The following is a 24,344-nucleotide window of genomic DNA, read 5'->3' on the forward strand; positions in this document are numbered from 1 at the left end:
TGGCACCATCCAATCCATCCGACCCAACCCCTACAGAGAACCCACTCACAACTACAGATCCATAATTAGGGAAAACCTCCCAAAAGTTAATATAATACAATCTACCCTCACTCACCCGACTAGCAAATTAAAGTGTGCACTAATCAATTGCAGATCAGCTAACAAACATGCTATGGTCATTTATGATCTAATTCTCTCAAATGATCTGGACATCATCATCCTCACCGAGACATGGCTAAAGAGTTCCTCAGCTCTCATCCTTGACCTACTGGTCCCCCCTAGTCATGATATATTTCGCATGGAAAGAACTGAGAAACCCGGAGGGGGGTTAGCCTGCATCTATCGAAACACAATCACAGTTAATCAAGCAGACTATCTCCTTATCCTCCTGTGAATATCTCTGCACCAACATTTCGGACAACAAGGGTATCGTCTGCCAACTTCCCATAATATAACTAAGCATGGGCGGAAAATCCGTTCCGCTCGCGGATTTTGCGGATTTTCGGTAAATTCGCAATCCGTGAGATTCGCGAATTTCCCGCAAAATCCGCAAATCCGCGAGCAGCGGATTTTATGGCTTGCTCGCACTGTTCGCGTGAGTTCGCGGCTTCCCAGTTCAACTTCGCGTCCCGCGAATAAGCGCTAAATTGCAGAAATACGATTTTAGCAAAACTGAAACTACTTACCAGGTTCAAAAGTTCAAGCTCATCATTAGTAGCCATTTCCTGTAGTGCTTCCTGAGGGGCCCCTCCAGAGTTCAGTTGCCTACTTGCAACTATTATGTGACCCTGCTCTGACCCTCAGAATAGTTACACATATGCCACAAAGGTCCTGAATTACAGCTAAGGGAGACAAGCAGGAGCCAGGCTGGAAGTTCAAATCCAGTGACACATTAATCAGCCCCTAATTCATTATTGTCAGTTGGGGCAGGGCAGGTGTTGTAACTAATTTTGCAACAATGAAAGCACTTAGCAAGTGCAAAAGATCACTAATCAGGAAGCACTAAGGAAGCAGGTGCCAGCTAAAAAAATATTCTGTGACACATTAATCAGCCCCAAATTAATTCAGGTCACTTGAGGCAGGGAAGGTGTGCTTTGCCACAATAATGTACACTGGACAACCAGAGGGTGCTGTGATGAAACAGAGGGTGGCATGGGTGGGCCAGAGGGTGGCATGAGCAGTCAGAGAGTGGCAGTGGTGACAGAGAGTGGCAGTGATGAAGAAGAGTGTCCCAAACAGGCTGGACACGTAGAAACAACAAGTTCGCAAAACTTGCGACCCGACAGGTAAGTTCGCGTTTGCGAAATTGTACAAAACCCTCGCGAACTGGCAGAAACCCGCGAGAACACACAAAAAAAATCCGCAAATTCGCGAGAATTCGCGGATTGCGAGTTCGCAAATCCGCAAAATTCGCGAACGCGAGATTCGCAAAATTTGCCCATGCTTAAATATAACAACCCGCTGGGTGACAATCTGAAGTTGGTTATGACCAACTCCAACTCACAAGTGTCACAGATTTTTCTGGGAGACTTCAATCTCCATTGGAACAATACCGGCGATCGTGATGTAAGCGGGCTCAAATCCTTTCTGGCAGACGAGGAACTGTCCCAATTCTGTGACAGCCCAACCAATAACAAGGGGGAGACATTAGACCTCATCATAGCAAAAAGAAACACTATATCTCTAGAACCCATCTCCCCATGTGACTGGACTGATCATTACAGCATCTTCTTCTCCATCAACAGTGAGGTAACTAACATGAAACCAACCTACAAAAACAAAGCAATGGAAAAGGAATATCCAGAATATCAATCACAACGCCTTGATGTCCCAATGCAATTCCACCCTGACCCCATCAGCAGACATGGTTGACGTCCATGATCTTACGGACTTCTACAATGCCACTATGCTTGAAATCCTTGATACCACAGCACCCCTTCAAGACAAAATTGTCTCCACCAAAATCTCCAAACCATGGTTCAATGAGAATCTTAACTCTGACTGGCGCAAGTTAAGACTAGCTGAGCGAGCATGGAAATCAGCACCCTCCACTGATCATCTATACCAACTAAGGGCACTGAGAAACACTTACAACTGAAAAAACTTAAAAGCTAAAGCAGACTTCTCCAGAACACAGCTAAACCAAGCCATTAACCGTCCCAAAAAGCTATCCTAAATCGTAAAACAACAATCGCATAACTCTACAAAACGTAGTGAAGCTAAGCAACCCGGCTACACCTAACTGCGACGAGTTTGCCAAATTCTTCCTAGAAAAGACTAGAACCGTTGAAAATGACATTCAATCCAAGAAAGAACCCCATCTATCTACTAACCTAGAAAAAACTCTTTACTCACAGATCAAGGTCCTTTTCAGCTTGCCGATCGAAGTTCCAAACAACAATGTCAACTGGCACTCCTTCTCACCCATCCCTGAACACGAAATCTATAGCACCATGCTAGCGATCAACCCTGCCAATCATTTCTCCGATTCCCTACCCCATCTGTATTCAAAATGATAAAGACCTTTATTCTACCAATATGGGCAAAAATTGATAATGCCTCTCTGAGGCAAGGTTCCATACCGGATTGCCTTAAAATAGGACAGGCCCACCTAGACTAAAGAAAGCCAACACCCTCTCCACAGATCTCAACAACTATCGCCCTATATCCAGCATTCCCCACTCTGGCAAAGTTACTGGGAAAATGTGTAGAAATTCAACTTTGCAATCACATCGAGAACTTCAACCTCCTAGATACACACCAATCCGGCTTCCGTCAAGGTCACAGTACCGAATCAGCACTCACCCATATAATGGATGACATTTTAAAAATGTTAGATCATAATGAATCGTGCTGATTGATACTTCTTGACTTATCTTCCGCTTTCGATACGGTTTAACACAACAATCTGCTGTCCCTACTTGAAAGAAGGATGGGCCTAACCGGTCCAGTGTTAAAATGGTTTACCTCCTTCCAAAGCAACAGAGCCCAAAGAATCAAAATGAAGCAATCATTCTCTCAACCATCCAGGGTCACACTAGGAGTTCCACAGGGATCAGCACTATCACCTATCCTTTTTAATCTACTCCTGGAACCCCTTGCTAATGCGCTTAGTTCTGCAAACATTCTATATCACCTATACGCGGACGACACTCAACTATATATGAAAATCTCCACACCAGATGACTTCATCTCCCTCAACTCCATTCTTCATAATAACCCCAGTTGGCTCAATGGCAACCGCCTCATGATCAATACCAAGAAAAAGAGGTTCCTCCTCATCTCCCCTCCCAATCACACACCCAAGATAGACTTATGGCTGAAGCATCTTACTTCCTTGGATTGCGCCTCACACATCATTGACTCCGCAAAATCCCTAGGAGTTACCCTTGACAAGCATTTAAATATGCAGGAACAAATCTACAATGCCACCAAGGGAGCCAACTTTCAGTTGAGTATCTTAACGAAACTTAAACCCTTCCTCCCACAGACTGATCTAAAAATGGTGGTTCAAGCTCTAGTACTACCAAGACTGGACTATGGAAGCACCACTCTATGCAGTCTTCCAAAACACAAGCTAGCACAGATCAGGGCATCGCTTAATGCTGCGACCAGGCTGGTCTCTGGATTAAAAAGAAGTAACCACATCACCCCGGCCCTGAAGGCTTTGAACTGGCTACCATACGAGTTGAGAATACAATTAAAGATCGCCTGCATGACACATAAAGCCAAACATAGCAACACCCCCAGCTATTTTGCACAAAAGCTAGAGCGGTCGGGAGGTTGTAGACATTCGCGAAGCGCGAGCTCACTACTACTAAAACCTCAATCCTTCCACAAAAAGAGAACTGGGTGCAGAACCTTCTCAGGCATCGCACCGAAGATTTGGAGCAACCTTCCCCCAGACGTACGCAGAATCTCTTCTTTTACTGCCTTCAAAAAAGAAGCGAAAATGTTTCTAAAGAACAAATTAACATCCTAAACCAACTCTCTGATGCCTACTTGCCACCGATTTTATCCAAACAGCAAAGTCTACCGCTTTTGTATTATATGTGACTCCCGATTGTATGTATAATATGTGATAATTATGTACTGTAAAGCTCTCCGATACCCCCGTGGGTCATGTTTGCGCTATATAAAACTTTATAAATAAATGTCTTTCTTCCTTCACCGTCTCACCTATGCTCCTCCTTCTCTTAATTGTCCTTCTATATTCTTTGCCCACGCCCATCAGAACAGAACATTGAATTGCTTTTCAGTACAAAAACATAACTTGGAATAAAAGAGGCGTTATTCAGAATGGAGATAAACTTGACAAACATACATGGGCCAGGAAACTCTTCAAGATCCTGTACAATGCTACAAACCCTGACTCAGCCCTTGGTATCCGGAGTACCATAGATAACTGTGAGAACTTCTTCAAAGATAAAATAATTTAAAAAAAAGATCAAATCTTTTTTCGCCATCTCAAATTCGGTCACCACTTCAAGAGGCCCAATCCTTCAAATCTGCTAAGAAATGCTCATCCTTAAGATGACAAGTCAATGACGACGAGTGAAAAATAAAAGAAAAACCACTTACCTGCGCTCGCTGCATCGAGAGCGTAAGGTAAGTGGTTTTCTTTTTTTCATTTATTTTTGCTCATCTGTTGACTCTACAGCAGCAGCAGGCCATATTAAGAATATATGGCTTTCCTCTGCCCTCTCCTCCCTGTGCAGCAAAGACCAGCATCTTTGCTTCTGCTCTGTGTACTTCAATATTCTGCACCATGCCCATAAGATGATCCTATTTGGAAAGGTCTCTTTTAGCCCATTGGGCAATTTGAGCCTGGGAGGGACTCATCATGACATAACTTTGAGGTTTAATATGCAAACTGCAAAACATTGCCTGTAACAAGGTCACATATTTTGATTTTATATGGAGACATCCGTGGGATACTGCTTTTCTCAGTTGTAATCTGCATTTCGAAAGCTACAGTCCTAGTTATATATCACAGCGAGTTGTAAGTTGACATAAAGGGGGCTATATTCAAACTGCAAGGCATAACTTTAAAGCCTTCTTTTTTTCCCCTCTTAATCTTTGGTTACTCTAAGGTTGCTAAAATGTGTTCCTTTCATTTTTAAGAAAGCCTTACTATAAAGTAAGTAATAAACTTACTGAAGTAGTGTGGCTCACTGGTTAGAGGCGGCAGACCCGAGAGCAGAGGACGGCCCGGGACCAGGGTTCGATTCCCGGCGCGGCAGGTTTCTGGACCAGGGTCAGCGGACTCGATAATTCTCTCGCCTCGGTGCCCACTCTGATCAGCGACCACACTCGGCAACTCTGGCCATTAGCTTGCCTCATCTTCACTAACGGCCCCACCAGACCGCCGGGGATGCCTGGTCTCACCCTGGAGATACCCATTAAGGGACCATCTCTCAGGGAAGCCAGGAAGGGTTTCGCAGCGGTCGAAGCGCCTTGGGACCCTCCGGGTAAGTAGTGCGCTATATAAATGCCTATACATTACATTACATTACATAAAACAGAAAACGCCAGTCACTGTATGTTTGTAGACCCCCACACACGTTTGAAATACTGGCCGTTTCTCCAGACTAAACGTTGCTAACATGCAATAGCCAGTAAGGACAAAACTTGACTCCTATGACTGGTGATCATGGACATCGAATCACCAAAATGCCATGGGGAGTGTAAGCTACTTCATATACCCTCTGGACCTTAATAAGGTCACAGGAGGTGAAATCATATGACCTTTGACCCTGCATCATCCCAAGACATCACATAACCTTAATCCTGACGACATCCCAATAATTAACATTGCTGAAGTTACATAAATACAAACTTAATATTATATATTCTTCTAGGGGAGAACTAAGGGTGAGAGAGTTTCTCCTCCCTAAGAAAATGGGTTTTACTAGATTATATTAATGCATAATTTTCGAATACATTAGAGCGTAGGCTCTAAAAAAAACACCTCACTCTATATTCAATTCCTTTCATGGTGTACCAAGCTACTGAAATCTGACAGTCCTCATGTGGTTCACCCAATTATGTTTTTAAAATGTTCTGTGGGTGCCCCCTTATGTCAAAACTTACGTCCACTGCTAGGACCAGCATTTTGGCATGGTGGGCCCTTTTATCCAAACATTACATACAATATGCCAGTGCCAGATTTTTTTAATACTGCTTGTCTTGCACTTTGGCGGTCCCTTAGGTCAAAGGTGACATCTAATATGTTGAGGGCATCATTTTATCATGGATGACCAAATGACCTTGCCACAGTTGTTTTGCCATATGCCAGGAATTTCCTCCAATGTGCCATCATCCCAAGCAATTTGCCACAGGTACCAACTATGCCAAGAATTTCTTCCAGGAGGCCATAGCTGGCACTTTTTCATGGGTGCTCCATGCCAAAATGTACACACAGAGTGCCAAAAGTAGCATTTTACTGAGGGTATCCCATATGCAAGTATTGCCTCCAGTATTCCAATGCCAACATTTAGTCATGGGTGCTGCTATAAAAGTCAAGAAGCATGCAAGGTCTAACAGCAGATCAGCAAGCATAACACCACATGCTCACTTACGACAAAAAAGCACACTGGAGGCGTGGGCCAGAAAAGGCACACTGGTGTGTTAGTGGTTCCAATTTCGGCTCGTAGGCGTGGACCTGATAGGCACTTTGAGCGGGAAGCCAGAATGATGAAGATAAGACTGGAAACAACACACCACCTTTGTGACAGAAATGCCATCTTACGGAGAATGATATCATAAAGAAAGGAACAAATACTAATGACAATTGAAAAAGAGTATTTGACAACCCTGATGAAGTCCCATGTGGGACGAAACGCATTGGCTGGGCTGTATGGATCGCGTCTGTCAAATTGCATTATTCGAATGAAATCGGATGACAAGACTCCTGAATTTTTACTTTGAATGGGATCCTGACAGTTGGGTGAAGTGTGATACTTTCAGCTTAATCAGGACTATTGGATGGAGTGTTGGAGAAGAATATAATCCCTGGAATCATTGAAAGGACATTGATTTATTGAAATTGAACGCTCTTTTTGCTGTATTGTTTTCACATGCTCACTTACATTCACTGATTCACACTCATTCTATAATTAGCACTGACTTGCACTCATTCATTTTCACCTACTCTTGTGCACTCACTCTAACCCTGAATCACTCATTTGCACTCTCACTCACTTATACTTACTCCCTCATTTGGCCCACATACACAATTTCATATACAAACATACCTGCTTACACGTCTACATGCTCGCTCACCCAAACTCACTCTCACTCACATGGATACACACACACCATACATTAAAACCACTTTATTTGTCTTATTTAAGACATCAGTGAAGGTTCAGGTCTTGCTGTTCCACTTTTTATTACACTAATAGTGATTAATAAACTATTATTCACTATCATTATAAAAAAAATATGCAGAAAACAAAGTTAGAGCCTGACTCTGCTAATGCGCGACATCCCTGAGTTCTTTGCACTAATTTTGCCACCTCTGCTGCCAGGGGGTGCCAGGCCTAGCAAGGGGTTGGTTGATGAGGGGCGATACCCCAAAGACTGTCCCAGGATGCTTGTTTATGATATAAGGAGGACCTCGCCTTGCACTTCGGGCTGGCCGGTTCCCATGGCGAGCAGGGTCAAGACTGATTTGCATATGGCTGGGCCCAAATTGGGGTGGCGTCGTTAGCGAAAAACGATGGCTTTAACCAAGATCTGTGACTGGAGGTAAATGCTTAACAATGTTCCGGGGGAGGAGCCAAGCTCGCGACCGTGATGGCCGCACTGTAGCTCGGCTCCGTCAACCTTCCTGCCTGAACCGTAAATCCTGTACTTTATCCTGCCCCAAGGAGACACATTCGACGGAATATGGGAATATGAAAGGCTGCTTGCACTCACCGTTTGTCCCGGGAGCTCCTGGGTGCCGCGGATCTTGAGCTGTGCCCTTGCTTGCTCCGGAGCCTCCGTGGTGTGCAGGCCGGGGACTCGCCTGCGACGGTCGGCCGGAGCGGGGTATAGACGCCGACCCCTGGTTGAGGAGAGGAGTCGGCTGAAGAAGCCATTGTGCGGTTGGACCGGTGGAGACTGACCGGACCCGGTCTGGTGGCCCGGGGGCCCAGCTGCGAGGCGCGGCCTCCCTCGGGCGGGGGTTGACCGTACGGGAGGCTTGTCCCCCCTTTGTTGTCCTGTCCGGCCATCTTGAAGCCCTTAGCCCGGAATCGGCGGGCGGCGCCCATGAGACGGTGGCGCCGGCTACCCCCTGTGTCTTGGCGACCCATCTTTCTGCACCAAGATTGCCATTAGCGGGACCCGGCGAGCCTCCGCTGGGCCTTGTTCGACGGCCCGGACCAGGGTTGAGGACCAGAGCGGCCTTGTTGCGCCGCCAAAATGGCGGTCGGCGCCCTGGGTCTCGGACCTGTTGAGGGCGGCGAAACTGGTCTGTCGAACTGCACGTTGGCTGAAGAGTGTGGGAGTGAGCCCACGATTGGCGATGTCTTCGCCGCCCTGTGTTCCCGGCGCGCGACCATGGCCTTTGCCGCAACTGTGCAAGATAACGGTTCCGCCGCTGGGCCTGTTGGGCCGCCCCCCATGTATGCGGCCCGACCGAGGGAGTGTGCTGATTTGTCTCTCCCGGCTGTTGAAGGGAATGCGACCGCCGTTCATCTGGGAGTTCATATGTCTGTTGCCTCGAGTCTCCAAGAGGTTTTACTTGAGGTGGACGTGGGAGAGGGCCCCACGCCGGGGTCCGTCCAGGTCAGTTTTGCTGGGGTACCCGGCGGCTTTTTGACTCAAATTGCTTTGAGGGGGTCCCATGGTTGTTCCGTGGGTGACACCTCCCCCCTTTGGTCGGCGGGACTGCACCCACGCTGCCTGCTGCTCTGGACGTTGCTCTTTGCCAGTTTGGTCCGCGGCCGCCATTGTTTGTATTGCTGCTCAAGACTTGGATCCCCTGTTTTGCACCCTTGGCCTGCCTTGTTCCGATCCTATGTACACTCCGTGCCTAACTGCTTGCCGTATTCTCCTTTACTGTGTACTAAAGTAATGATCAGGAGAGGACAGGGGTGAGATGGACTCGCCTCGGCGGACTGCTAATTAATGTGTGGAGATGAGGACTGCTCGCAGCTGTAACAGTATGACCAATTCCTCTTCATGTTCCTGATGTTTGAGTTCGTGTCGATCTCATCTCGATGTGGGCTCTAATTGTGTTAAGGCGGGGGGTGGGAGCTGACGGTTCGACTGCATATCTCCTTTCCCACTGGTTTTTTTTTCTTCCCCCTTTCTTTCCTATTTTTGTCTGTAATGTTCTTTCCTTACTTTCTGATTCTTCTGTATTTCGGGTTCTACTTAGGGCGACAGGCACGCTGCCGGGGGGGTAGGCCGTAGCCTTCTGCAGGGGTGCAGGGTGGTGTGGGTGGGATGGGGTCTGTATATTGTTCGTTTTTTCTTAGTTCTATGGCTCTTTTGTATCCCTTTATCGGGACGCTGTGTCCGCACGCATACTCCATGGGGTGTTCGCTGGCAGTGTAGGACATGGCTTCTTCGCGTTAATGATAATGATAGCACACTTACACGTCCTACTTGCCTCGACCCTGATTGTGGGTCTTGAGTATTGTTTGCCTTTTTCGCCATGGGGCGCGTACTGCGGCGCTGCGTTCTTTCTTCATTGTTTTTCACATTCCTTCTTCTACCCTGCCTCTCCTTTTCCCCTTCTTTGGGTTAGTATAGTGGATGGCTAACTTTGTGTTGCTGTTCTGACTCCTTTGATTGGTACCAGCACATATTCAAGTGGTGACGGGTGGACGGTGGGCAGCGGTGGGAACTGATTTGAACGGGGGAACTATGCGTTGCCTTTGCCAATTGTTGCTATTATTTCTGATTTTCACTGCTCCTTTGTACTGCTGCTTCACCAACTGCCCGCCATAGGAATTCGGAAATTAACAGTTGCAATGGTTCTTGCTATACTTCCTACTATATTATATAATTAACCTTCTCTTATCCTGCTCCTAGTGGTTATATTGGGCCTTTTAATGTTTACTGATTGTTCATAGAATGCTGAGGAACTGCTGGAGAATTTCTATCCTGATTTTGTGCGCCCGTAATGTGTTGTGGCCGGCCTGATTGGTTGTAGGCCTGTATTTGTACGCTTATGATTGCACAATAAAGGTTTTATATAAAAAAAAAAAATGTTCCGCACTTCGTCCATAATATTTTTGTGTTGTTATAGTCCACCAAGGTAAGCCGGCCAGCAAACAAACACTACAGTAGCAAATAAAAACCGTGCAATAAATTGACACGGGCTGGAGTTACATCACAAATTAAAAAAGTAAAGTAAAAGTTAAATATTTACCCACTTAAGGTGCATTGTGGGAGCATTCACATTGATAACTACCGGAAAAATGGCAAATTTAAAACCATTTATAATTTCAAAGAAACAAGGAAAACTGAAAATATGATTTGCTTAACATCTGAAACTGACAGATTCTTGGAAGGCCAGAGAAAGTTAATATCAGAATACTCAGGTCAATGTTTCACTGGGCCCCAAGTGCTGTTTCTCCCATGTTTCACTGGGCCCAATGTGCTGTTCCTTCCATGTTTAACTGAACCCTATGTGCCCTTCCTCCCATGTTGCACTGGGCCCTGTGTGCCCTTCCTCCCATGTTTCACTGGATCCTGTGCGCCGTTCCTCCCATGTTTCACTGGGCCCTAAGTGCCGTTTATCCCATTTTTCACTGGGCACTATGTGCGGTTTATCCCATGTTTCACTGGGCCCTATGTGCCTATTTTCCCATGTTTCACTGGGCCCTATGTGCTGTTTATCCCATGTTTCACTGAGCCCTATGTGCCTTTTCTCCTGTGTTTCACCAGGCCACATGTGCCTTTTCTCCCGTGTTTCACCGGGCCACATGTGCCTTTTCTTCCATATTTCACCAGGGCCTACGTGCTTTTTCTCCCATGTTTCAACAAGCCCTATGTACTGTTTCTCCCATGTTTCACTGGGCCCTTTGGGCTGTTTCTCCCATGTTTCACTGGGCTCTACGTGCTGTTTATCCCATGTTTCACTGGCACCTATGTGCCTATTCACCCATGTTTAACTGGGCCCTATGTGCTTTTTTTCTCATGTTTCACTGGGCCCGGGTGCTGTTTCTTCCATGTTTCATCGGGCGCTAGTACTGTTTCTCCCATGTTTCACTGGGCCTCTGTGCCTTTTCTCCCATTTTTCACTGGGCCCTATGTTCCTTGTCTCCCATGTTTCATCTGGTCCTATGTGCCTTTTCTCCCGTGTTTCACTGGGCCCTGTTTCTCCCAAGTTTTACTGGGCCCTCTGTGCTGTTTCTCCAATGTTTCACTGCGCCCTATGTGCCTTTTCTCTCATGTTTCACTGGGCCCTATGTGCCTTTTCCCCCATGTTTCACTGGGCCTATGTGCTTTTTCTCCCATGTTTCACTGGGCCCTGTGTGCCTTTTCTCCCATGTTTCACTGGTCCCGGTGTGCTTCTCCCATGTTTCACTGCGCCCTATGTGCTGTTTCTCCCTTTTTCACTACGCCCTATGTGCTGTTTCTCCCATGTTTCATTGGGCACTACGTGCCTTTTCTCCCATGTTTCACTGGGCCCTATGTACCTTTTCTCCCATGTTTCATTGGGCCATTTTGTGTCGTTTCTCCCATGTTTCACTGGGCCCTATGTGCCTTTTCTCCCATGTTTCATTGTGCCATTTTTTGTCGTTTCTCCCATGTTTCACTGGGCCCTATGTGCCTTTTCTCTCATGTTTCACTGGGCCCTATGTGCCTTTTCCCCCATGTTTCACTGGGCCCTATGTGCCTTTTCCCCCATGTTTCACTGGGCCCTATGTGCTTTTTCTCCCATGTTTCACTGGGCCCTGTGTGCCTTTTCTCCCATGTTTCACTGGTCCCGGTGTGCTTCTCCCATGTTTCACTGCACCCTATGTGCTGTTTCTCCCTTTTTTCACTACGCCCTATGTGCCTTTTCTCCCATGTTTCACTGGGCCCTATGTGCTGTTTAGCCCATGTTTCACTGGGCCCCATGTGCTGTTTAGCCCATGTTTCACTAGGCCCTATGTGCCGTTTCTCCCACGTTTCACCTGGCCCTCTGTGCCTTTTTTCCCATGTTTCACTGCGTCGGGTGCTGTTTCTCCCATGTTTCACTGAGCTCTCTTTACTTTTTCTCCCATGTTTCTCTGGGCCTTGTGTTTTTTCTCCCATTTTTCACCGGTCCTTATGTGCCTTTTCTCCCATGTTTCACCGGACCCTCTGTGCCTTTTCTCCCATGTTTCACTGGTTCGGGATCTGTTTCTCCCATGTTTCACTGGGCCCTATGTGCCGTTTCTCCCATGTTTCACGGGGCCCTATGAGCCGTTTCTCCGGGTTGGGTGCTGTTTCTCCCATTTTTCACTGGGTTGGGTGCTGTTTCTCCCATGTTTCATCAAGCCCTCTGTACCTTTTCTCCCATGTTTCTCCGGGTACTATGTGCCTTTTCTCCCATGTTTCACTGCGCCCCATGTGCTGTTTCTCCCATGTTTTACTAGGCCCCATGTGCCGTTTCTCCCATTTTTCATCGGGCCCTCTGTGCCTTTTCTCCCATGTTTCACCGGGCCCTCTGTGCCTTTTCTCCCATGTTTTACCGGGCTCTATGTGCCTTTTCTCCCATGTTTCACTGGTTCGGTGCTGTTTCTCCCATGTTTCCCTGAGCCCTCTGTGCCATTTCACCCATGTTTCACTAGGCCCTATGTGCATTTCTCTCATGTTTCACCAGGCCCTATGTGCCGTTTCACCGGGCCCTATGTGCCTTTTCTCCCATGTTTCACTGGGCCCTCTGTGCCTTTTCTACCATGTTTCACTGGTTCGGTGCTGTTTCTCCCATGTTTCACTGAGCACTCTGTACCTTTTCTCTCATGTTTCTCTGGGACCTAGGTTTCTTTTCTCTCATGTTTTTTCTGGGCCCTCTGTGCCTTTTCTCCCATGTGTCTCTGGGCCCTATGTGTCTTTTCTCCCCATGTTTCTTTGGGCCCTATGTGTCTTTCCTCCCATGTTTTTTTCTGGGCCCTCTGTGCCTTTTCTCCCATGTGTCTCTGGGCCATATGTGTCTTTTCTCCCATGTTTTTTTGGGTCCTCTTTACCTTTTCTCCCATGTTTCACCAGGCCCTATGTGTCTTTTCTTCCATGTTTCTCTGGGCCCTATGTCCCTTTTCTCCCATGTTTCACCGGGTCCTCTGTGCCTTTTCTCCCATGTATCTCTGGTACCTCTGTACATTTTCTCCCATGTTCCTCTGTGCCCTATGTACCTTTTCTCCCATGTTTCACCGGGCCCTCTGTGCCTTTTTCCCCATGTTTCACCGGACCCTCTGTGCTTTTTCTCCCATGTTTCACTCAGCCCGGGTGCTGTTTCGCCCGTATCACGAGTAAACCTCAATGCTTGACCCATTCCTAAGAGATTAAGAATGGGTCAAGACTCAGTTGGAGCTACCCGTGAAAAAGGGTAGGCATAGACGTTCCATGATCGTAATATATCAAAATCTTCCAAGAACCAGTCCACTTTGTTACTACGACCCCCATCCGAGAAGACCCTGGTGCTGTCATACAGTGATGAATATGTAACACTGTTGCTGGTGGTAAGTATTTATTTATTTTAAAAATTTATAAAGCGCAGCATATACCCGTGGGTGTCTTGGCGCTGTGACTCTGCTAAAGATCTCTGATTGAGCATTTATCAACCTTAGGAGGTGTTACCCTGACCAATTATTGGTCAAACAGCCACGTTTTCAGCAGTTTCCTAAACTGAAGTAGCGAGGGTGCAGATTTAATTTCCTTTGGGAGAGTATTCCAAAGTCTGGCTGCGGAGATAGTGAAGCATCTATCACCCCATGTGACCGTCCTGGTACGCGGCACTGCCAGTAGATGTCTCTGTTCAGATCTTAAGGATCTTTTAGGTAGATAATGGAAAAGCTTCTGTTTGAGAAACGCCGGGCCCTGACCGTTAAGAGCTTTGAAGGTGAGGCACAAGGTCTTGAATCTGATGCGATTTCTCACTGTTAACCAGTGGTAGTTCCTGATTACTTGCTTGATAGACTGAAATTTGGGAATGCCAGATAGTAGCCTTGCTGCAGCGTTTTGAATGAGTTGCAGTTTGGCCACCACCCGTGCCTGTGCATTTGCAAATAATCCATTGCAATAGTCTAGAGATGAGAGTACCAAGGAGCTCACCACTGTTTTCCTTGTGTTCTCAGGAAGATAGGGCAGGATTTTTTTGATGATCTTAAGCTTGTAAAAGGCCGATGAAGCTACCTGATTAGCATGGCTGGAAAAGTTAAGTTTGTCATCGAAAATAATTCCTAAATTCCTAACCTTCTGCACAGGTTCTGGGGGGGTTCCAAGTGGAGTCGGCCACCACGTGGTAGACCACTGTGGAGATAATTTTCCAAAAATCATTACCTCAGTTTTATCTGAGTTAAGACGTAGACAGTTCTCGGCCATCCATTCCTTGATTGCCAACATGCCTTCCTGAAACCGGGTGGATACTTCCTCGCCATCGTTCTTAATGGCAATCACCAACTGGGTGTCATCGGTGTATGAGGTCAGGCTCATCCGATAGTTCTTAATCACCCTAGCTAAGTCCAACACATAGATGTTAAAAAGTGTCGGACTTAGGGATGAGCCTTGCGAAACGCCACATGGGAGGGCGAGATCAGTAGATTGAAATGAGCCCAAGGTCACTGCTTGTGTTCTGTTGGACAGAAACGAGGACAGAAGATCCTTGGCCCTTGAGTGTATGCCCATTTCTTCGACACGGTCAATCAGGATGGAGTGATTGACCGTGTCGAAGGCCGCAGAGAGATCCAGCAGGACCAGTATCGCTGTTCCTCCCTGGTCTCTGATGGTCCTAATATCATCAGCAGCCTTTATGAGGGCAGTCTCCGTTCCATGTAGTTTCCGGAACCCAAACTGAGACTCGTCCAGGAGGTTGTTTCGTTCGATGTATTCAGCTAATTGTCTATTCATAGCTTTCTCCACTACTTTGGCTAGGAAAGGCAAGCTGGTAATAGGTCTGTAATTTTGTAGGTCTGTAAAGTAGCGCCGCTCATTTTGGGGGGACGGAAACTTTGTGCTTTTGATGAAAGAGATAGAGGAAAACCTTGAGGAAGGGAGGACGGGAGAAAAGAGGGATGAGAAAGAATTATAAATAGGTAGAAGTGCAAGGTGGGGAGGTATGGTCATAAGAAAATCCTTGGCCAGAATTTGTATTTAATTTTACATAACCGGGCATTGGTGACGTAGTCTAACGTGTCAGGCTGAGTTTTTCACTAAATATGAAAGCAGAAGTCCCAAGTTCAAATCCTGGCGCGCCCATCTTCTTTCCTGGACCACAATCAGTGTTTGAGGCCTCCAAGTTGTAAAAGTCGGGCGTGCCTAGGAATAGGGCTAACTGTTGGTATTACTCTATTAAAAATGTGCCGTGAGGGCAAGGACACACGTGAACGCTGCGAGAAAAGGATTCTCTGCTCATCGAAAGCACTTTTAAAAAAATTAAATTAATGGCGAGCAGGTGGAAGGCGAGATAAGCTCTTGTGAACACGGAAATTTCATTTGAAAGGTGAGACCTTCCTAGCAGGATTTCAGTTTATTTAGACTTATAAACTTAATATTGGTTCAGCGGCTCGCTGAGTGTAAATAAAAGGTAAGATGAGGAGCCAGCGCGCGGTAAGCCCCGGTGACAGGCCCTGTCACCCGAGCTCCGCCACCACCGTCCCCTGCGTGATCTTAGCGCACCTACCGCGAGACCTGGCGGCCTCAGCCTGTCCCTCTCCGGCTCGGTGAACCCCGAGGATCTGCCACCTTTACACCTGGCACGACACAAAGGAGCGGCTGTGGTGGCACCGCCAAGCCTCTCAGAGGAGCTGGGGCCCGCTCAGCGCACAAAGAAAGATGCCATTATCCCGCTCGCAGGTGAAAGGGTGGGGGGGGGGCGGGGATCAAATGCCCACCCCGACGACTCGTTACCACAGGTGGGGTACACACTGCTTTCCTGTCGGGCCTTTGGCTGTGCATAAGAAAGAGGGGCTTAGATGGTGACACGCTCGGGTGCCACTGTGGCCTGTATGCAGCGCCCCTGGCCTATGGGCCGAATTTGGGTAGAGGGCTGGCGAAATTATGAGGCAAAAAAAGGAATATAGGGGCATATTAGCAAGACAGGCGATAAAATTATCTCCGCTTTAGCGGCAGAAAATTGCCGCTAAAACGGCGATAATGGGCTTGATAATATGCTCTATGGTATTCCAATTGAATCTCAGGTTAGATGTCCTTCACATCTAACATGGGCTTTAATTGGAATTCCATAGAGCATATTAGTAACCCACTTGAAAGAAGGCCACCAAAACACTGCTTGTGGGCAACCCACTATACCGCGAACTGCACTGGGTCAGAGCAGAGGTGACCCTTCAGATGCTTTGTGACTCCATGTATCCCCCCCCCCCCCCCTCCGCCCCCCCTCATTAGCTTTATTTCGCTACAAAACCAGGGAGTAGATGCATCAATTTTCCCGGCATGCATCAGGACGTTGGCATCTTGGCTACCTCGTGGCACATTAGACATGGACCCGCAGTGCAGGTAAGTTCCTTGAAGCAGAGTCCAGTAAACCTTCATTTGACCTCAGTGGAAAGTACGCCAAAGCTAAGAAGTGACCATTTTCTACTGGAAGTTGGAGGGCCTGGTGCCTGTAACACAGAGCCTGCCGCGAGCTCGGCGTCGCCAGCACCTGAAGACGTACATAGCTGCCTCCCGGGCGTGACACGTTTCCCAGGCCACGTCACCACAGTTACTTCCGGGTGTTTAGTGTCAGCCTCCGTGGTTACGGAGGTGACACTTCTCAGAACTCTCCAGTCAATCACCAGGCCCCGCCTTCCTAACAGAGGCCACCCGAGTTGGCCCAAAGGTATCTGGCCTCAAAAAGCAGCGGTTGGCGTTTGAAAAGTGCCCTTCTCAAGTGTCACAATGGATTTTATATAATAGCACATGTGTCTGCTTGCCTGCGGTGCTCTAAGGGTGAGTTTCAGCCAGTTCTGCCTTTTCAGCACCGAGCATGCCGTGAAGTGACCCGTAGTCTCATATTTATGGTTGTAAAGGTTAGTCTGCAAGTCCCACCATGCTCAGTAATTACCGCACATCAAATATTGTATTCACAGAAGCCCTCATTAATCAGTTCAACGGTATTCGTTCATTAACGCTAGAAGGAGGAGTGAATGGGGCTCCAGCACTCGGATTTAAACCTGTGAAGAGCAACTTACTCAGGCGCATTGATCTACTGAGCTAAGTTTCCAGTGACATTGTACGAAACCTAAAAGCTGGCAAGAATCCATAGACGGGAACACCTGTCGTGTTAAACATATTTAAGTTGATAACTTGATCGGGGTTCTTAAAGCTCAGAATATTCATGCTTTTTGTCTCACACCTCACCCATGGAGAGTGATAAAAAGTTTTCCCCGTGGTCGGCCAGGTTTTAATGTTGATTTCTCTGATGCTACCACGAACATTGCCTGCAGCACGTACATATGCATGCAGTTTTCCTTACCTTGCAAAACAAGTCTACAGCTGGTCTTTACAAGTTGAGAACTGCACCGATTTATAAGTGGACAACTTTTTAATGCAATTCCATAACTGTGACTTTTTTCGAATAATTAAGGATTTGCCTCATATTCATCTGGTGCATTATCAGCATATTCGAACAAACAAAACAAGTTGTTCCTCCCCTCGAACTGATCAAAAGTTACTAAACACGTTGCAACATGTGCTTTGTGCACAGTGGAAGCCCTTACAAGGATTAAATGGTCATCTTTCTTTTGCCTATTTCGGTATTTCATTATTAAACTGGTACTAATGATGACATTTTTGCCCAGCCAGTACTCCTATGTGAAAAAAATGTTAAAATAATTAAGTAATACTATAAAAAAAAGTGTTGCATTAAGCAGCGTAATTTGCCTTTTCTTGCCCCATAATTTAGTCAACCCTGCCGCATAATTTCAGTGGCCCTGGTGTAAGGAAAATGGCAGTGGAAAGACAGAAACCGATCTGAGTTCATTGGGTTGAAGTAATCATGGAACCAGACAGGCTCTAGAATCCACATTTGCTGTCAACCGAGATACATTCGTGCCAGGTTCAGCTGGAAACCCTTGAGAGCCTGTGCAATTGAAGGATATATTGGAAGAGTGGTTGGTTGTGGCGGTCTTAAGCCGTCATGAATCACATTTATGGGTCACACACTACCTCAAGGAGGTCTATTAGCACCGGATATATATACGGTACATTTTTAATGCTGCCTTAAAGCTGGACAAAGTAATTTCATGAGCTGCACTGGAAACTCAATCCATTCATCGACTAAGCATCACTATCCATGCGTGAATAAACCATTGTAAGCAACAGTAGAGCGGGAGACCAAGGGGCGGGAGAGACTGTAAGTAGGTGATAGGGTGCGAGAGAGCAGGATGGGAGTCCCAGGCTGCCCTCATCACCCACATATGACTGACAAATAGTAGTGAGTAAACAAGAGGGAAGCTGGAGACCATGTGGAGGATTGATAGATAGGCAGACATTGAGATAGATAGATAGATAGATAGATAGATAGACAGACAGACAGAGATGTGAAGTGGGTATACCGGTGGGGCCTGGAGGTTTCAATCTGGCGACACTACTCATGTATAAATGAATATTAAAATGTCACCTAGGGTAAACCTGGAGACCGTGTAGAGTCTGTATTTACAGAGGAGCCTGGCGATTAGTCGACTGGTTGGGCTGATCAGTCTCAAGGCTGACTTCCTGGTCCTTGAATTGCCAATAATGTCAGTACGAGTAAAGCTGGAGACCACACAGAGTCTTTGTATTGAGAGCAGCAGGGAAGGGCATGTCCTGGTCTGACAGTCTTTCTCGCCTGTTGCTGTCGCTAAATAACTGAGCAGGGATCTCTCTTCAAGCTTCCAGCCGGGTGCCCAACACCTTGGGCTTTTTGATTTGTGCTGACAATGCCATAGTTAACAGGGCCTCACTCCTGGCCAGCTAAGCCCAGGAACTTGCCAGCCAGCATCAACACGCCCTCGCTCTCTCCTCCATGGCAGAATAATTTCCCCCGCGGTACCCGGTGACCACCTTCAGACAACAAGGCCCAGCCCAGCCTGGTGAGTGTATCTTTCCATGGCATAAGGCACACCTCAGACAGACTCCTGTCTCCAAAAACACAGAGTCATTACATTTATAAAGAAACCTCTCGAGTTAGGACTTCACTCCTGGGTGCTAATATCACCCTCTACAAATGAAATAACTTGACCTGCAGCATATTAGCAAAGCCCTGCAGCAGGCGCCTGCTTACTTAGCTATCTCAGAAGGGTGGCTAGGGACAAAGACCAAAAGAATGAATTACATTGTGGTGCTTGTGGTCCTGTGTGTATAATAGGGTAAACAAACTTACAAGCCCCACAGAGCCAAGTGAAAGAAGGCATATGAAAAAAACATGATATGGATGAAATTCGGCGGCCTGTCATTGGGCAACCTGAGATCACCATATTACACACAAACCCAGCATACTCAAGAGTGGCTGCAAGGGGGCAGGATGGCATCACACTTGACTTAACCCAAAAAGTAGATACATCGAATTCCCTCTGTAGTTTGATGGCTACTTATTTCTGTGTTAAAAACTTAGTTAAGTGCCTAGAGATCTTGGCTAGGGTATATCTAGCACTGTATTATCGTCACGACCAATCAGAAAACGTCACTTGGTATCTAGCCAGTTATTGGACACACATCTGTGGTCATAAACGTTTCAAAGCACAGTAAACCGGACCTTTTGTTCAAGTGACGTAAGACTACAATATCCAGCATACATTCCGTTGTTAAAGGAAACTCTAGAACTGCAGTCAAGACAAACAACAACATGAGAGGCTTCGCCCCACAATGAATCCAAAATGAACATATTTACTTAGCATTTCTCCTAAAAACCCTATGTGGATCTAGCCCTCCTGGACCTACGCTGGACACCATTGTAAATAATGCGGACAGAAGGGCTGCTCTTCTGGCTCGGATCCTCTACAGAAGCAAGGAACCCGCCCCCGAAAGCAGATCTCGTATTGCCCGAGGCCGAGTTTCTAGCACTCACAGGAGTGTTTGGTGATTGTAGTTGTACATGTAGCAGAATGCACAGAAGAAGTATATGATCTTCTCGCACCTGCCTGGCATGTGACAACTTGAAACCTCCTGAGAGCCCAGTTTCAGTATCACATAAGAAGAGCGAAGGAGCCGAGGCCAACGCGCAAACTGAAACAGATGTATAATAAAACAAGACACAGTACCTTTTATTCTGAAGCCGGGCTTCTTGGAGCTTTAAACCCTATGGCACCTGGTCTCAGTGACGTTTAAAACCCCCCGCAGTGTATGTTTTAAAAGCCGGCTGACAGAGAGGAGCGGGCGGGCAGCAGACAGGGAAGTGTCCTCTGAGGGAGCAGCAGAAAGTCCCGCCCGGGCCCACGGGGTCTCTACAGGGCGGCGGTGGCGGCTTCTCCCCATCAGCAGCGGAGTCAGGAAATGCTCAGATCTCGCTTGCTGCTCGGAGATAGTGCGGGGGCAGGCCCAGGGCGTGGGAGGAGCTGGGGTGAGAGGGAGTGCCAGACCTACCTGCAGCCCGGCGGGGCCAGGTGAGGAGGCAAGGAGGGAGGGGAGGGACACACTTGGAACAGGTGCACCTGGACCCGAGGGAGGGGGAGTGGCTCCCTCCTGCCTCAAGAGCCCTGCGCCCTGAGGGGAGGGGGCCAGCCCTTGACATCTTCCTCATCATACCGCATACTGTCAAAGTCTCATTTCATGTGTGACTCTTTCGACCACCCTGGCTGTTTTTTTCTTCAAAGCCATGGCGCTTTGCATTCTGGGGTTTGTAGGCAAGTAGAAAAGGGGAACTTCAAGCCCTAGAATGCAAAGTTCCCTTGACTGAAAAGTCAAGACTCATTCAAGGGTCAGACATGATATATTATAGCCACTGCGCATCGTCCCTCCCAATGACAGGTAACTAACTGTCAGAGCGCTCAAAGTTTCCCAGCTCCGCCTGTATCTAGTTCATCCACTCCGTGTCTTTCTTTCCATCCTGGCACGAGCCGAGAATGCAAAATCTACCCTCCTAGGAAACCTAAGCACTCTTGATCCCCAGAGCAATCTCTCTCCTTGAAACAAATGTTTCACTTTTCTGCACACTTCCGTAGCGTCCCTGCAAACTGATACTTAGCCATGGTGAGGCTGCTTGGAATTGACTGTGGAAATGAGAAACAGTATTCAATAGTAGTTTTTTTTCTAACCTCGTGCGGGTGTAAATAATGTTCAAAGAAGTCAAATCCGTCTAAATAACTAGAAGACTGTGTATTCAGTTTTAATTCAATCAATCAATCAATCATATACTTTATTCGGCATTTAAAAAATACCATAAAAGTGCATAATAATACAAGTGCATAGATATTTAAAAAAGTTTTCACAATCAATTACAAATAGTTGAGCTTTTCTCATACAAACATTTGAAAGCCTATAAAAACATAAAACCTATTTCATCAGATCCCTCTCTTTTTCCTTAATTTAAGTGCTAGCTTCAAAAAGTTTACAATACAAAAAAACGTCCTAGGGTCATTTGCCATTTGCAAGAATAATAAGGCAACCCTGGCCTGCCTAAACTTGACATGTTTTAAAATGCTTAATAAAAAGCGGCACCTTGGCAATGAATAAAATGGGCACAATAATACAAAATGAAGGGTATCCTGAGGGGACCGATAGTCGCAACCACAGGGACCCTTCTGCTCAACAGCTAAGATAAAACTTGGCAGATCTGCCAGTAAATGATGAAAAAGGTTGAGCCTAAAACGCATGATTAAAAATCTATCCTGCGCATTTGACATAAGGGCTAAGTAGGGTTCCATAACCTCACAGGTCTTCAACAGGCTATGAGCGCGAACAGTTTTTGCCCCCTTCCCGTACTTCTCTTCGAGAGACTACGTAATTACCAAATATCCTCTTCACTCTGTTCTTGTCCTGGCTAGTAATTGCCCTTGGATTTAGAAAGAGTTCCTTACACCCAGTTCCCTTTAAAGAAGACTTCAAATACTTCAACCATGGAATGCTCATCCCTTTATCCCTACTGAGGCAATCCATAATTATTTGTCTATTCAGTTTAGCCTCCGGATTAACCCAAATCTTAAACCAGGCCGTAATTGGTTTGACCTGAACCAAGTCCTCGATGTAAACCATGCCCAATTCCTCATGAGTGATATAGGGAGATGTACATTGTGGGATTTCTGAGCAATTTTCTCAAATATTTACTCTCCTCTATCTGTAGCTGGTGAACATCGCTATAGCCCCAAACTTCAGCCCTGTATAACACTTTAGAGCAACAGATCGAGCTATACAAGTTAACCACTTGCTCGGGTGACCACCGGCCCAGCCTGCGACCATAATTTATAATTGAACCTGTAGAGGACACTAACTTACTACACCGCTCCTCAATTAGTGTCTTAAAATTTAAAAGCCCATCAAATAAAATGCCTAGGTATGAAAAAGTCTGCACCTTCCCTTTGCTATGGTCACCTATTTTATAAATAAACTTCTTGCAAGGTTTGTTCCCTACCTCCATGACATAGGACTTAGTCAAGTTGGCCGATAAATCTAACGAGTCCATAAACCTGACAAACCCGTCTATCAGACGCTGGAGTCCCTTCGGGGTACGTGCTAAAAGCACTGCATCGTCTGCGTAAAGCAGCACGGGGACAGCTCTTGTTCGAACTCTCGGCGCGTCCACCTTCAGTTTGTTAAAGCCTGATCTAGTCCATTAATGTACAGGGAGAACAGAAAAGGGGCCACGATACATCCCTGTCTAACCCCGCTAGTACAAGGGAAAGATGTCGTGGACCCCCCTCCCGATTATATCTAACTATTGCGGAGGTGTTACAATGTAATCCTCTTAAAATGTTTATTATGCCCCGTTCAACCCCCAGTGTACTCATGAGAGCCCACAACTTCTCTCTGTTAACGTGATAAAATGCTGCGGTTAGATCCATAAAACCTAAAAATACTGCCTCCTTACTAGCTATGGTGTATTTGGCCACCAATAAATATAAATTTAAACATTGATCCGTCGTTGATTTCCCCGGCCTAAACCCGTACTGGATGTCTGTGATGATCTGATGTTCCTCCGCCCAATCCATTAAACTTGTTAAAATAACGCGTCCCAAGGCTTTGGCGTTACATCAATTAACAAAATAGGGCAATAACACTGCGGGTTGTCCCTGTTCCCCTTTTTAAATATGGGAACTATAGTTGCTGTTGACCAGGAACGAGGGAGGCCGGAAACTACAGCAGCATTAATCACCCTCGTAAGAATTGGTGCCCACAACTCCACATTACTTAAAAAAAGATCCGGAGGAATGCCATCCGGCCCAGGTGCTTTGTTTCGTGTTAGACCCTGGATACTCACTACAATTTCCTCCATTGTAAAAACTATAGATGAGGTCCACCTTATACCGCCTTCAACGTCCTGTGCACTATTCTCTGCATGATTATACAGTCCTTTAAAATGATCTTACCATTGTTCAGGCAATATATTAGTGCAAATTTCGGGTATATTAGCATCCTGGGAGCATGGATTATTTATTATCTTCCAGAATGCATTCATATCCTTCCTTTCAGCTGCCTCCCTTAAATCTCCCCAAGCTTGTGCTTGAAGGTTAGTCTTCCTGCATTTAACCGCCTGTTTATATGCTAGCATGCACTCTGCAACTTTTAGCTTGTCCCTCGGGATTATTTTTAAGCTAGCTTTCAATTATTTTTGTGCACGGGAACAATCTTTATTGAACCACCTGGGATTATCATTTACTTCCCCATGTGTGGTAGTAAGAAATCTTATCTACTAATCGGGCCACTGCCTCAAAAGACCTCACCAAAGGGGGTCCCTCCACCGAGAGGTCCAAACACTCTTCTATGAGATCTTTCCATTCATTTATTGAACGTTTTGTAAAAGGCCTCTCCATCCACCTTGGACCATCTTAATCTTCTACCCTGGTCCGTCGCCCTTTCAATAATTCCACCCTCTGCCCCTCTCCGGGCCTTTCTAGAGGATAGTCCTGTGACCAGGAGTGTTAAGGGGTTATGATCACTAAATATGCTTAGCTCAATTGAAGCCCCTCTTATCCATTCTTTAAACAATTCGGACACCACTATATAGTCAATAAAAGAGCTGCACCCCTCCCCTTAAAGGTGGGGTTAACAACTCTATCCCTCCCTGTGGCTACCAGATCCAT

General features: G+C 46.5%; 1 protein-coding gene across 1 annotated transcript in view; it reads right to left on the reverse strand.

Moving 5' to 3' along the window:
* GALNT6 (polypeptide N-acetylgalactosaminyltransferase 6) overlaps window positions 1–20,636 on the reverse strand; it is a 244,115-nt gene extending 223,479 nt beyond the window's left edge. The window contains exon 1 of the mRNA XM_086965922.1: window positions 20,370–20,636. The gene's annotated coding sequence lies outside the window, so the exon portion shown is untranslated. The remainder of the gene's footprint in view (window positions 1–20,369) is intronic.
* Between the last annotated feature and the right edge of the window lie 3,708 nt (window positions 20,637–24,344).

The sequence above is a fragment of the Lissotriton vulgaris genome, chromosome 1_1 (genome assembly GCF_964263255.1).
Source record: "Lissotriton vulgaris chromosome 1_1, aLisVul1.2, whole genome shotgun sequence".
NCBI classification, from domain to species: domain Eukaryota; kingdom Metazoa; phylum Chordata; class Amphibia; order Caudata; family Salamandridae; genus Lissotriton; species Lissotriton vulgaris.